Source organism: Capsicum annuum, chromosome 11, assembly GCF_002878395.1.
Source record: "Capsicum annuum cultivar UCD-10X-F1 chromosome 11, UCD10Xv1.1, whole genome shotgun sequence".
NCBI classification, from domain to species: Eukaryota; Viridiplantae; Streptophyta; class Magnoliopsida; order Solanales; family Solanaceae; genus Capsicum; species Capsicum annuum.
In genome coordinates, this window is record NC_061121.1 from 68,466,774 (window position 1) to 68,477,492 (window position 10,719).

Sequence of the window (10,719 nt, forward strand, 5' to 3'; positions counted from 1 at the left end):
AGTGTAGACCTAGCCTAGGGTCCTTACTCCTTACTATTCTGCACTATGTGGAGTTCCACCGACCCCTACTAGTCCTCTTCAATCTTCAAAAGATAGTGATACTTATGACCAGACACCCTGAAGAGATATTTTTAATGTGGATTATCATTAGTTTCTTTATATGCTTACTTAATTGGTAGCATTGTAGTCTTATCAGTCTGATCATGTTAGTTCTGCTACTTATTCACCTGAGGTTACTTGGGTTGGCTAGTTTATGAGGTTGAATTCACCAATCTTTACATACTGTAAAGTTGATCAGGATCCGTAGGGGTTCATTGATGAGATGAATAAAATATTTAAGGTGATGCATGCTACTAATTTAGAAGCTGCACAATTTTCTACGTATCAATTTAAAAGATATTTTTTACCAGAGGTATGAGAAATGGGAAGCGACGAGTAGTGATGATGCTGAACGGGAAGTGTGGGATGAATTTTTAGGTACTTTTCTTAATCACTTCTTTCCTTGAGATTTCAGAGAAGCTAAGGCTGAGGAGTTTGTTAATTTGATGCAGGGTAAGATGAGTGTCAATGAGTATGCTTCAAAATTTCAGCAATTGGATCGTTATGCTCAAGAGTTGATGTCTAATATGAGGTCCCAAACGAGAAAGTTTGGTTCTAGTTTGTCCCATGATTTGGTGCTAGAATGTAAGGCTGATATGTTGAACAATGATATGGACATCTCCAGGCTTATGGTTTATATGCAATAGGTAGAGGATAAAAAGAAAAAGAAGGCAGAGATGGGAGAAATGTAGAGCAAGAACCTTAAATATTCAAAGTAGGATGCAAATCAATAAAATAGTGAGAGAGATGGTAGACACTGGAATAAGAAGAAAAATTAGGGAAATTCATATTCGACTAACAATTCTTCTTATCCTAAGCTTTTGGGTAATCATCGTTTTTAGGCTAGTAGTGGTCCTAAGGCACAGGTTCCCAGTCTCAGACTAGTGGAGCAGTCAGCACTACTTTATCTTCCTTATCATTTTTGTGAAAATCTTCACCATGAATATTGTGAGGAGGGGAGAAATTAGTACTATAATTGTGGTCATCTTGGTAATTTGCAATGACATTATCCTTCAGCCAGGGTTGCCACTGGGGCTAATAAAGTTTTGATTGCCACTTCTTCAGCTCCCGTCCATAAGGGGACTATTTCAAGTACTTACACTGGCCGAAATCATCTCTTTGCACTTTCTACTCATCAGGAATCTGAGGCATCCCTAGATTACTGCTATGTTACAACTCTTCTCTCGTTATGTTTATTATTTGGTTGATCCATATTCTAAGATCTTTTATGTGACCAATTATATGGCCGTGCATTTTGGTCTTGGTTTTAGAAATATTTTTGACCCCTTCTCTATGTCTACTCTGGTGGGTGAGTCTATTATTGCTAGAAAAATCTACAAGGGTCCTGTGGTGTCTATCTTTCATAAAGAGACATCAGTGGATTTAATAGAACTTGACATGGTAGACTTTGATATAATCTTGGGGATGGATTGGGTTCATATATGCTATTCTTTTCTAGATTCGAGGACCTAAAAGGTCAGTTTTAATTTTTCCAATGAACCGGTCTTAGAATGGGAAAGAAGTTTCTTTGTACCAAAACAGAGGTTACTTCCTACCATAGAGCCTGGAAGTTGATTTCGAAAGGGTGTCTCTATCATCTAGTTTGGGTTAACGATTCTAACTCTAAAAGTCTTATTTGTAATCTATCCTTATGGTTAATGAATTTTCTGAAGTTTTTCTCGATGATCTTCCTGGAATTTCTCCCGATAGGGAAATAGACTTTGGGATTGATCTTTTACCGGTTACTTATCCTATTTTCGTTAATCCTTATAGAATGGCTCCAATTTAAATCAAAGAAGCTAAAGGAGCAATTGAAAGATCTTCTTGATAAGGGTCTTATTTGTCCTAGTATTTCTCCGGGGGATAATCCTATAATTTTCATGAAAAAGAGAGATAGGTCTTTACAGATGTGTATAGACTATCGTTAGCTAAATAAGGTTACAGTGAATAATAAGTACCCTCTTTCTAGGATTGATAATTTTTTTGATCAGCTCCAGGGTTCTCGGTATTTCTCTAAGATTGATCTTTGTTCAGGCTATCATCAGCTGAGAATTAGGGAGGCTGCTATTCCCAAGACTTGAACCTGGTATGGCCCTTATGAGTTTTTGATTCTTTTGTTTGGGTTGACTAATGCCCTGGATGCTTTCATGGATCTTATGAATTGGATTTCTAGATAGTTCCTAGATTTATTTATTATAGTATTTATTATTGACATCTTGGTGTACTAAAATAGTGAGGAGGATCATGCCAATAACCTCTGAATTGTATTGCAGACTCTTAAGGATAAGAAACTGTATGCTAAATTTTCTAAGTGTGAGTTTGGGCTGAATGTTATGACTTTTCCTAGGCATGTTGTTTCTAGTGAGGGATTAAGGTAGATCCATAGAAAGTTGAGGCGATTAAGAAGTGGCCTAGACTTATGAATCCAACTGATATTAGGAGCTTCTTGGGCTTTGCAGGGTATTATAGGATTTTTGTGGGGAGTTTCTCTTTGATTACTTCTCCATTGACGAAGTTAACTCAGAAAAACATTAAGTTTCTATGGTCTGATGCTTATGAGGGTAGTTTTGAGATGTTCAAGGATTAGTCAAAAGTTAAAACGCTAATTATATGTATATACTGAAAGTGAAACTTAAAAAAAATTCCTTTTCTTGACATTAAACTATCACTAATTAAACCCTAGAGCTACAGTAATCACTTACATACTTCCAATTTCCACATCAATTTTCTCTGCGGGACAAAATTTTTCTCGTAGCTCTAATAAAAATCAAGGAATTCCAAGGTAGGCATCACTTTCCAATCGATGATGTTTTTGTTTTTCATTCATAGGCTACTTGATTTTTATATTAATATCAAAATTTTTCTTGTTTTTCAATTTCCACTGATCAGCTCTACCTAATCTCAACGAGAGAGAGTTTTCTCGCAGCTCTAACCTAAATCGATGAATTCCAGGTATGCCTCGCTTTCCAATCGATCGAGTTGCTATTTTTCATTCATAGACTACTGAATTGCGATATTAATTTCAAACTTTTTTTTTGTTTTACAATCTATTAATTTGTTGTTTTGGTTATCTTTATTATTTAGTTAAGTGATATAAGAAGTTCTAATGTTTAGAATCTATCTGTCTAGTTGTGAATTTTGAAAATCTAGTGAAATTTCTGTAGATTGTACTAGAGATTGTGTTAAATTTGCTACGTTTGATTTTCTTTGTTACTTAAATGTACTGGAAATTTCTTTGTTACATGGAAATTTGGTGAAATTTTGTTTGTGCAGTTACTATGTTTTTTCTAATTTTTATCCAATTTTTTAGCTACAACCTTGAATTTCGGGAACACAAAAGCTGCATTACAAAATATGCAATAGACAGTACCTGTCACATAGGAGTCTCGATTGAACTATCTTAGAGAATGCATTTAAAGTGTGTCTTGATAAGATTCGATACGACAACGATTTATGACAGACTTATCGGTCCAAGTCAAAAATCCACAAATTGGTATTTTTATGATCCTGTTGTGTTCTGTATACATATGTCTTACAGTATAAATCCTTGGCTAATTTCAGCAACAGTGGAAAAGCAGAAGTTGGTTGATCCATTCACAACATTGAGACTACCAGTTATGATGGTAGAATACATGCCAACACCAAAAATTATCAAGTTTATTTCTTCTAAGTAACCTCAATATTCTCTTCGTAAATCCCCTTCTTGAAATAGATCATATACCACGTTTTTCTCTTATCTGGTACAACCGCGACTACTTCAGCAACTATTTAATAATCTAGTACCATCCCGTGCCACAACTGCATTTGCTTTAATAGCCTTACCTGAACTCTCCATTATCTTCCTGTCTCGCAAACTGATCTAAGATGACATTCTCCCTAAAAGCCATATAAAAACTTCCTTATTCTTAGTCATTACAGATGCGATCATCGGCAATATTGCCTTATCTCTCAAGACAAACTCATCAAGAATCATTTTGTTTTTAGTACTTTTAGTAACAGAATGTAGCTCATCTAAGCATGTAACATGGTCAAACTTGACTAACCCAATCTACCTTAAGAAATCTGTTAGCTACCCATCTATTTGGTCAGACTTATCTAACCCAATCTCCCACCATTATTGAACTTTTGTTTCCTGAAAACTATATAAGTCAGCTTTCCAGTAACTCGATGATTTAATAATTTCTTTTTTTTGAGTGCAATTTAATCCCCTCACTTTCCAACTGATATTTTTTTAATTTTATCCCAACATAAGAATGTCCTTTCTTCCCAGTCCCTTCTCATCTGAATCCGCAAAAAGTCTTTCCAATTATCTGCTACACTTATCCTTTTGTAGTATTGGAGTTTTAATTTGTATTTGTTCATTTTCGGCAGTCCTGTTCATTTAGTTCTTGTGAATAATGCTAGTGCTTCCTCTTCATAACTAGTAGTAATAGAATGTAGCTTATCTAATAAATCATCTAATGTTGTCACTAAATTAGTTAGAAGACAAAGTTATGTTCATCTAAATTTAGTTAGAAGACAAAGTGACTCTTACAGTATCGTTGAAGTATGACTATGTAAGTGTGAATTCGAGTAGATTTTTGAAAACAAATGAGCCTTTTATTTTAGTTGATCAAGCTTCTCAAGTGTTTTATGCTAATGATAATTCCAACAAAGGCTAGAATGTAGTGAGGAAGACTCAACCTCATGATTCCTATGAGGTTGTGAAACAAATAGATGATGATGTAGATGACTTAGAAAGTCCTTCAGATGCTGTAGATAATTTTGAAAGTCTAACGCAAAAGAAATGTAGAAGAATTGATAAGGTGAAGTATCTCATTAAGTACTTACTACAAAAAACTTCTTTTCTCTTAGCATTAAAATTTAACTTATAATACTTTTTGTATAGATTTTAAGATTTTGTGAAGCACACAAACTACGTTGATTGTATTGTTTACTTGAATGGGTAAAAAGTTTTCCTACTATTTTTTTACTTTTGGCTCCTTTTGCAGGTTCACTATAAATACTGAAAATAAGGATGGATCAACTATTAAGAGTACAATGAGATAGAGTTTCTGCGCACCTGGTGCAATTGAAAAGGGACGGGGACGAGACCTTAGATCTTTGATAACAAAGGGAAAAACTCTAACTAAGAGTTCATTAATTTCAATTTATCAACCTAATGATGTAGTTAGGAAATACATACAAGAATTTGAAACAAGAAAGGTCTTTTAATTAATAGGTGTTTTAAATTGCATAAATAACTTGAATTAAACACCAAACCTTATTTTTGGTCAACAATAATAGCTGGTTCTTGAAACCTATTTTTGGTCATCCTTTGTTGTTCTTAAAAATATAATTCCTCAAGTATTAGTAATATGATTTTCTTTCTACAAGTGCTATTGGAAAGGGACCAGTAGAAGGAGTTACAAACTCTACCATGTTTTCTAGTCAAGTAATGAGAATAGAAATACGTAACAACTTCGTGGTTCAAGAGAAAGACTGCGTGGGAGTTAATATTTCATTTACTCTGTCTACTAATTAGGTTAAGCCATATTTAGAAGAAGTTAAAACAAGTAAGTTTTTCAAATCAAATTTGTCTTGCGGGTTTTTTGTCTGTGAAAGTTGTGGTAGCTGCTGTGGAATTCCTGCCACACTCTGTGAAGCTTATGGTTGATACTTGTTAGCGTAGTCTACTTGTTTTTCTTTTTTTATTTTACTAGTTGTGACATTTGTGTCACTTGTGGATGCATCGTGAACCTGAAAGGAGGCTCGTTTGTGCTAGTTTCCCCAGCTACTTTTATCTTTTGTTTGATACCTCCATGATTTCCTAATTGTCCTTCTATATAATGCATTTCTGATTGCATTCTAGTTTGTTTCTTCCTCCTAGATTTAGTTTGCTTTATTACATTTATAATAACGATATGTCATTGCTTTGTAGATGGATACTTCGTAGTTTTGGGTAGTAAATTAAACAAAGAGCTGAATCATGACAACTTTGAGTGGATAGTGGATGGAGAATAAATTCATAAGTTTTATGTTAATCATCTTCTATGTTTGATGAAAGTGTTTTTCCAACACCCTTGAGTGCTCCCAGAAAAAAGGTTCCACTTTTGATATCTCAACGGTTTACCTATAGCATGACTTCCTAGTAGCAAGACGAACTGTTTTTCCAATATACATGATAGAGTTGTATCTTTTCAACACTTTCTTTAGAACTTTAGTGGAAAGCCAAAGTCAGAAATAGGAAAACTCAGATTATTTGGCTGTAGCAGAACCTATAACATCTTTTGGGGCTTCTTTCACGCAGGGAGTTTGCTACTCAATTACGCTTTGTGAACCTTGAGTGATTTTACCAAAAAGGAAAAATATAAATCTTAAATCAATTACGCTACGAACCTTGAGTGATTTTACCAAAAAGAACAAATATAAAGCTTAAATCAATTACGCTACGTGAACCTTGACTGATTTTACCAAAAAGAACAAATCTAAAGCTTAAATCAATTCTTTCTTATTTTAACTGATAATAATGGTACGCTATATAAACCTTGAGTGATTTTTAAAACTAGGTATAATAATGTTAAAAGAAGGATTGGTGTTTGAAGATTAAATTAACTTATCAAAAATAAGATTGGCGTCTAAGATTTCATTACTGGCTTGACATTTTTTATTGTTTTATCATTTATGCAGTTGGGAATGCCTCTTTTAGCAGACTAGCTTAATAAATGTGTGAATCACTCTGATGTGAACAAAAGGAAAATCAGAATGCATATATTCTACCCAGACAAACTCCCAGCTTTCCATTACAAGAACATTAACAAACTTTCCAGAAACCTGGCACCGATCGTTATTCTCCTTAGCAGGATAATAATATCCGTAAACATGAGTTGTTCAACCTTTTATACTATAGAAATATATCTATTTACTCCATATGTTCAGAATGAGTAACTTTCCAAAATCCGCACCTCATATTAAGTGAAACAATATGGTACTATTTGTTGTCATATTGAACTTACAATGTTTAGCTCATACAACTGTATATTTATTTTTGAAAGGTTCTATTGCGAAAGAGCAAGGAAAAGGACTAAGAAGCTCTACCATGTGTTCTTGGGGGGGGCTTGTGTATTTCTTGGTGATGCTTGGATTATAAGTAAATGAGATGCTTGACATAGTATACTTTTTGAAACAAAGAAGATGTATGACTGAAAATGCGGACTGCTGCTTCTTGTGTGTCTATTCGAGCGATAATGTATAGTAGATCCATTATACCTACTACTGCTTGAAACTGTTTTGCTGCTTCAATTTCTCTCACACAACAATAGGGATTCAAGTTCAAGCTTTCTTAGCAATTACATCAATTAAGGTATGTGGGATTTATGAACAAGGATTTTCTTTCATCCTTGGGCCCAAAACTAGTTTTAATTATAAATTTACATGATTTTGTATGATTATTCATGAATTTCAAACTAGGCTTCATACCCAATATTGCTAATTGAAGAATTTTGAGCTTTGAAGTGAGTTAGATGATGAATTTCATGTTTCTTTTCATATTTTTATACGTATTGCAGTAATTTCCAGATTTTAAGTTTATTTATCAATACCTTCATTATCAAGCATGAATATTATTATATTTAGACATGAATTTGATACATGGGTATTAAGCCCTAGTTGAATATAGTTATTTCAAGAATGATTATTCTATAAGAACCCTATGACTAGAGTATTTTTAGATTTTTCATTTAAGATTTGATCTTTTGATCTCATCTTAGATATAAAATACACTTTACAGTAGAAGATCACAATTGAACTTAACAAATATACAGTTGGTTTTCATACTAAACCATTATATTAGATTTTATAGTGGATTTCCAACATAATAAGCATACGGATTAAAGGGAGTAGTATTTAGCATCGAGTTGGGTATGTTCACATGCCCCAGAACTACGAGCCAACGAAGGTTCATATTATCAGATTATTCTTATTTCTATATGGATGATAGATACAGATATGATCACTTAGATTAGGTTATACTCTTTGACAAGAGTATGACACCTCTCCCCAATGTGAGATTTTCCCATAAGGCAACTAGATATTGGACTCTATGATAGCTCATATAGTTTATGTCATTTAGAAAAACGTCCCTTACAAAAAGCTTTCCAAAGAATTCCCTATAGCCTAATAGTAAAGACTTTCAGCACAGTTTTTAAAATTTTATCCCTACTAGTAAAACCTTACAAAATAGAATAATTTTAGCTGGACAGTTTTTAGAAACTAAGTGTAATGGCTCATAATTTGATTTAGATATTGCTTTACATATAGCTTTAGCTATGAGATTTTAGATTTCATTTTACAGATACAGGAGTGAATCCTTTCTATACTTAGACAGTATAATTTAAAGATAGAATACCAGAACAGCTTTTTAAAACTCAATGTTATGACTCACTAGATTTATGCAACATGTTTTGCTATTCTTGATTATGATTTACAATTTTTCAGATACTCCAGCTTATGTGATTCAATTACATTTAGTATGCATCATATTATAAATTATGATGACATTGAGATATTATTTGAATTATGCATTTACCCCAACATACTCAGTACATCCTCAAAGTACTGATCCACATATATGTCTATGTGCTACATTATCTTATAATGTAGGTTTAGGTGCTCAGTTTCAGCAGCATGAGTGATTTCAAGCATCTTCACCTATATCCCGATAGTTGGTGAGTCCTCATAGTTTAGGGACTTAGTCTTTTAGTTTTTCAACTTATTAGTATAGATGATCTAGTATTTTCAGTCAATTCAAGTCAGCTAAGGGTTTATCCCTGTGACTTTTTAGTATTCATAGTAGATGCTTGTCAAACTGTTAGATTATGATTTAGACTTTCAGTATTGATTGATTAGACTCTTGAGTTTAGAATTTTCAAATACTATATTTCGACATTTTTAGCTTAGCTCGTACAAAATTCCACATTTTAGCTTGATTATATATCTATACTTCCCTATTATGAGTTTTATATTTAGTAGATGGCTTACAAGGTTAGATTAAGGCTAATCATAGTCTTGAGCACCGTGTGACATCTCAGAATCCATTTTTGGGACGTTACAAACTTGGTATCAAATCCTAAGGTTATAACAATTCTAAGGAGTTAGACAAACTGCGTTGCTAAGAGTCTTGATCATGGGTGTAAAGTGCACCATATTTATGTACAAGAGGCTATAGGACATTTATAGGAAATTATCTTTTTCTTTTATGATCTATCATGCTTACAGTATATCTATCTACTTTTAACTCGTGCTCTTGTGTGAAAATTGAATATGCCTCCTCATCAAACTAACGCCCACAGAAATGATAACCAACCACCCCAGCCTGCTGTCCCTCTGAATGAGAAAATATATTGTGCTTAATTTTGGGTTGCCTTTCAGGCGTTGGCCCAACCAATGTTCAGGTCAACTATCAGGCAGTAGTCCCACTTTAGAAAAATGGTAATTTAGTAGTAGCCAAAATCAGAGACTTCATGAGAATGAATTCGCTAGAGTTATTTAGGTCAAAATCAGGTGAGGACCCATAACTTTAATTAGATGAGGTGAAGAAAATCACCCAGATTATGCATGTTTCTGAAAAGGAGATTATAGAATTAGCATCCTATAGGTTGAAAGATGTACTGTATGATTGGGTAGTTATGTGTACGAATAGTAGAGGTGATAATGGAACTTCTATGAGTTGGCTGGTGTTTTAGGATGCTTTTCTAGACAAGTTTTTTCTGTGTAAAATAAGAGAAGCTAAGGTAGAAGAGTTTGTAAACCTGAGGCAGGGCTCAATAGTAGTGAAGGAGTATGCCTTAAGTTTAACCAGTTGTCTAACTATGCTCCTAACACGATGGATGACCCTAGGGCAAGTATGAGTAAGTTTGTTACTGGAGTATCTAGTTTGGTAGTCAAGGAGTGTAGGACTACCATGCTCATTGGGGACATGGATCTTTCTAGGTTGATAATTTATGCCCAATAGATTGTGGTAAAAAAGTTGAAAGAAAGAGAGAGGGGAAATAAGAAGGATAGAACAGGGCAGTTTAAGTATGGCCAGACAAAGTATGGAGAGGGAAATCATTCATATTTTTAGAATCATTCATCTATGCTAGCCCCATCTTCAGCCAGTGCTCCCACTCCCAAAGCTAGATAGGAATAAGGGAGTAAGACTTCTATGTCTAGATCTCAATAGTGTGAGTGAAAAGCACAGTTATCCTCCATAAGCTAAGTGTGGTAAGAATCATCATGGTGAGTGTTTGTAGGGTCAGAAAGGTTGTTATGGTTATGGTAAGTTGGGATATAGAATCAAAGAGTGTTCGCATGCTAATCAGGGAAACAAGGATGTTCGTCCCCAGACTTAGACTAATCATGCACCAGTTTCTCTAGGTCACCCAGTCCCTCCTTAGGGCACATCATCCAATACCGGTGGTGGTCAGCACGAAAATTGGTTTTATACTTTACCATCCCATCAGGAGAAAGAGGATTTACTAGATGTTGTTTTTGGTATGCTTCGTGTCTTTCATATTGATGTTTATGTGTTATTAGACCCTGGGTCAAATTTCTTTTAAATGACCCCCTAATAGCAGTGAATTTTAAAATAGGTCCTAAAAA